Source organism: Ursus maritimus, unplaced genomic scaffold (assembly GCF_017311325.1).
Source record: "Ursus maritimus isolate PB19 unplaced genomic scaffold, ASM1731132v1 scaffold_18, whole genome shotgun sequence".
Lineage (NCBI taxonomy): Eukaryota > Metazoa > Chordata > Mammalia > Carnivora > Ursidae > Ursus > Ursus maritimus.
The window spans coordinates 23,170,632-23,176,237 of record NW_024424230.1 but is presented as its reverse complement, the minus strand read 5'-3'; positions in this window follow the sequence as shown (position 1 = coordinate 23,176,237).

The window sequence follows — 5,606 nt, the reverse complement described above, 5'->3', positions numbered from 1 at the left end:
CCACTCATGGATCGTTGATCTGACAACTCAGACTCCTTGGAGGTCAGAGAGAACAGGGTCCTCACAAAATACGATATGGAATGATTAGTTATTGATCATAGCAGAGAGGAGTCAAGGCCAGGGCAAGAAAAGCAAATTCAAATTCATATGGGGCTGCTGCCACCACCTGCTGCTAAGCAGGGGACCCCTACAAATTCTCTGCCTGGGTCCGTGGTCTCAGACAGCAGGCTGAGGGGCTGCAAGGGGTACTTACACGCAGGACCGAGGGCCCCTGGTGAGCAGGACTGTGAGAAGAAGGAAGGAAGAAGGGGTGTCGTAGAGCCATACAGAGAAGTGAGGCGTGCTTCACACGTGCCTTCCTCCCTGTTCCGCTGAGGCTGCCTGCTGACATGTCCGTTAGCCATAACCCCGCACAGGGCACCTCTCCTCCCGGGAACATCCCAGAGCAGCCATTACGCCAGGCTGGTGGGGAAGCGGACGCTGTCGGGCAGCACTTCCAAGTGCGGGTCCCAGGGAAAAATGGGAGGATCTCAATAGAGAACACCTTCTTGAAGAGATCGAAGGAATGCGAAGGACCTGGCTGGTCTCTAAGAGCCCTGAATTCTCTTTTTTTTTTTGATAATAATTTTATTATGTTATGTTAGTCACCATACAGCACATCCTTAGTTTTTGATGTAGTGATCCATGATTCATTAGTTGCGTATAACACCCAGTGCACCATGCAATATGTGCCCTCCTTACCACCCATCACCGGCCTATCCCATTCCCCCACCCCCCTCTGAAGCCCTCAGTTTGTTTCCCAGAGTCCACAGTCTCTCGTGGTTCATTCCCCCTTCTGTTTGCCCCCCCTTCATTCTTCCCTTCCTTCTCCTACCGATCTTCCTATTTCTTATGTTCCATAAATGAGTGAAACCATATTATAATTATCTTTCTCTGCTTGACTTATTTCACTTAGCATGATCTCCTCCAGTCCCGTCCATGTTGATGCAAATCAAAACCACCTTGAGATACCACCTTACACCAGTTAGAATGGCAAAAATTGACAAGGCAGGAAACAACAAATGTTGGAGAGGATGTGGAGAAAGGGGATCCCTCCTACATTGTTGGTGGGAATGCAAGTTGGTACAGCCACTCTGGAAAACAGTGTGGAGGTCCCTTAAAAAGTTAAAAATAGAGCTACCTTATGATCCAGCCATTGCACTACTGGGTATTTACCCCAAAGATACAGACGTAGTGAAGAGAAGGGCTATATGCACCCCAATGTTCATAGCAGCAATGTCCACAATAGCTAAATCGTGGAAGGAGCCGAGATGCCCTTCAACAGATGACTGGATTAAGAAGATGTGGTCCATATATACAATGGAATATTACTCAGCCATCAGAAAGAATGATTACCCAACATTTTAAGGGCCCTGAATTCTTAAGACTGTAATGATGGATCAGAGAAGGGATCTATCCCCAGAGCCCAAAGGTTAGTTGTCAAATCTCAAGTGCCTCAGGGGAAAAAAACAGAAAAAACAAAACAAACAAACAAAAAACCTGGCTATATTGGGCTCTCTGTTGTGGTGGGATGGAGGTGGCTTATACATAGCTCCATTGAACTTCCCAGCACTCTTTGAAAGCCAGGTTCCTTGGTAAGTGGTATGTCTTTGGAAGAGTTTTTCTCTCTGTGTTGCCCAAACATACTTTGCATGCACACACACGCACACACACACACACACACACACTCCACAGGTTTTTGGAATTAATGGCATTTGGCAGTGTTGAAGCGTCAGAGAAGTTAAGCAAAGCAATAGGTTTCAATCTGGTTAGAAAAGACAGTCTGATGGCTCAAGGGGCAGGGGACAGTGATCCTGGTTGACCACACTTGCCTTCCTTGCAGACTTTGGGCCCCAGCTGGTACAAGCTACGCCGTCAGATAGTTTTAGAAAGGGCAGGGCAGCAGGAGGAGCTTGGAGTTCTTGAGGCAGCTTTCAAAGCTGCTGTAAGAGGTGATGGGCTACAGCTAATAACCCAGCAGAAAGGTGTGAAGGCTCAGCGGAATGATTGATGTTCCCCGACAGAGCTTACCTCAAGTGAAAGGGCCGTATTCAGAAGAGCAGGGAAGGGTGCCTGGCGGGGCCCCTGGGGGTGGCTACGTTCATCATGGGGAGGGAGGAGTTAAGCTTTGAGGCCAGAAATAATTTCCATCACCTCACCACACATACCCAGCAGGAGAATCCCATCCTCACCAACCCCTGCCTTACAGTAAACTACCTATGAAGCCCTGCCCACCGTGTTTTCCTACAGGATATCACAGATCGCTAAGCTGCATGTATTCCACTCAGTGGGGCCAGGGAGGGGCCAGAAGGAGAGCAGCTGAGTGAGCTGGAAATGGGGCAAGGGGGTTGTCAGTTTGGGCTTTTTAAAAATTTTTTTGGTTTATTTTTAATGGTTGTTTTATGCCCATCCATGAAAAAAAAATTTACTGACTGTGGCTTTCATTAGTTGAGAGAGATCACCATTAATGATCTTACTAAAGAACTCTGAGAGGGAAAGAAACCCTGAAGTTGAGCCCTTTGCCATGGGCTGCCCGCCGCTGGCCACACCACAGTCTCCAGCTCTAAAAACACTTAGAAGCAGAGAGGGTAAGATCTGGATGCCTCTTAGAGAGAGCATAACCCATCCTCCCCCGCAGACTCTTCCCCATTCTAGTCTAAGAAGAGGAGGGCCTTCCTTGAAGAGAGGTGGAGAGAGTCCTGAGCCAACATGGAGGAAGCCAGAAGATACCAGGCTTTGATTTCTCAGGTAGACTTCATTTAGTGACACGTACGTTTAAATCAGATTTAATCAAAAGTCATGTGAAATCCAAAATGCTGGGCCTGCCCCTTTCCTTTTCTTGGGAAAGGTAAGAGCAAGGAGGTTAACCAAGAGTTAGGTTGAAGTATAAACACAGATCCAGATAGGGCAAAGGTCTTTTAAGATTAAACAGACTTAACGGTGCATATTCCATTAGCTTCATGATAAAATACTTTCTTTGTTTACTGATAGTTAATGAGAAGCAACACTTACAAACAAGTAACCCCTGTTTAATACAGTAAATTGTGTTTGCTCTCTTAAGTCATACGATTTTTTTTTTTTAAAGATTTTTATTTATTTATGTGACAGAGAGACAGCCAGCGAGAGAGGGAACACAGCAGGGGGAGTGGGAGAGGAAGAAGCAGGCTCCCAGCGGAGGAGCCTGATGTGGGGCTCGATCCCGGAACGCCAGGATCACGCCCTGAGCCGAAGGCAGACGCTTTAACGACTGCGCTACCCAGGCGCCCCAAGTCATACGATTTTTGTTTATGAAACTGAATCTGCTCACTAAAGTCATAAAATGAGCTCATTTGCTTTGAGGTCATTTAATCTTGGACTCTGCGCATGGTGTAGATTTTCTTGCTGGTCAGAAAATCTCAGATCCCTGGGTTTACTCTCCTCAGGCTTGTAAAGGGCTGGTAAATAAACTGTCACTGGCAGTTTTAAATCCAAACAGATCAAGATTTTCGTTTTTCCCTAACAGAGTCATAACTACCTTGAGTTAAATGTGATCCCAATGTTAGAGTCGTCTGAAGAAAGAGTGCCAGGTTTTCTGCAATTTTTGAATGCTACTCATCAGAGCTTATCAAACACCTTTGGGTGTAACTAAATTATACAAAATAGATACATGTTAAACTTGTAAACTGATCCTATTTCACATTGTGACAGGGGTACTTGTTAACTGGAGAAGCATCCAGATATAGAAGAACGTATTGTACCTTATTTCACTGATTTTATATTTTTAAGATTTTTAATATTGGTTGTCTATTACTTTTAAATCGGGGTCTGTGTTAATCCTGTATTTCCTTCTTCCCATTCTTCCCCTCGTATAAATTGGCTCCACGGAGGAGTGGCCACTGCGCACGTAAGCACACACCTCATCACGGAGTAACACTGTACGGTTTACGCCCACTGTCTCGTTTCACCATCACGGGATCTTCGGCGATACGTTCTTCCTCCCATTTTGCAGATGAAAACCCTGAGGCTCTGAGAGGTTATGTGACTTGATGAAGATAACTGGCACAAAGCCAGGTCTTCTGACACCAGCTCCCACGTCCTTCCAGCACACGTGACGTCACCTTTGGGACTGGGCTTCTTTCCTTCCCCAAGGAAGCTACACCTGCGGACGCAGTCGGGCCGAGCGAGCATGTCAAAAAGCATTGGATTTCTGATCGCATTTTCGCCCGGGCAGAGGCATGTGCCTCGAGCAGCATGGCTTAGGAAAGGCATTTTAACTCTCTGATCTACATTTCTGAAAAACATTTTCTTCTTGCGGGGAGACATTTGGGCCATTACCTAGTTAACATTTGCAAAGTGCTGCAGGAAATTCATTAGCTTGAAAGGAACATGATTACAGTAATCACACTCAGAAACAGAAGGTGGGGTGTTAATTATTAACAGGAGATCGCCCAGAAGATACAACACAGAATTATTAACGGAGCCACTGGGGCTGTGCGGACGGAATGAACAGAGCGCATTTAAGCCAGCTCTGGAGCATGAAAAGCTCCTGGTCCTGCTCTGAATGCTCAGGACACCCCTACAGGAGCGCACTGGGAAAGAACAACTTGCTGTTCTCATGCAGTTATGATTCTCATTCTTATTAAAATGTATTGGGCCATTCTAAAGCTGACCACGAGGTACCAGTTTCATGCTTGATCAAGGCACCAATATTTGTGACTCCATAAATTCAGTCATTCTTTATCGAACACCCATGGTGGGCAAGGCTCAAAGCTACAGTCCTGGGGACCCGGGGAGGAACAAGAGGCAGAGCTGAACCTCGGACTACAATCATTCATTGGGGACGATCAAGATGACACTCGGATCCCATACTGAGAGCCAGAACGGACCTCGCTGAAGACCTGGGCAGCATCAAGAAGAGAAGAAACAGGACCTGGAGAACTGACTGGGGGTCAGGAACAAAATGAACTAACATTTCCTGAGCATCTTCTAGGTGCCACGCACTATGAAATTGTTCGATGTTATACAATTGAATCTTTGTAGCACGCCAACTCTATGGTTGGGATTATTATGTCCATTTCACTGAGCAGCAAACTGAGGCTTGGCAGGCTGCCTTACCCAAGGTTATGCCAGTAGGTGGCAAAGCCAGATTCACAATGAGGAGGATTTAGTTCCAGGCCCTATCTTCCCAGTTGCTCTGCTCTACCTCTGAAAAAGAAGGACACTTGGAATCAGCCAAGGGAATGGTGGAGAGAAACAAGCAAATGGAGGTTGAAGCATTCCAGGTAGTAGGAATTTAGGAAGAGCCAAGGGAAATCATAAGTTGGTGTCCATTATGAAGAATCTTACATATCAGGCTTGGGAGTCTGCTTAACTTGATCATTTAAAGGGACCTTTGTAATATCAAACCATCTCTCTTCAGTAAACTGGGATGCACTGAGTTTCTCTAGAACTCAAGGTTTTTCTAAGAGCATTTAACACATAAATAAATACAGGAACAAAAGACTTATTCTACTATGGTCATACGAAAAGAATGTAAATTCAGTAGCATAAATACTGAATCAACCATAAGTCATTTTATTTGTCAACAA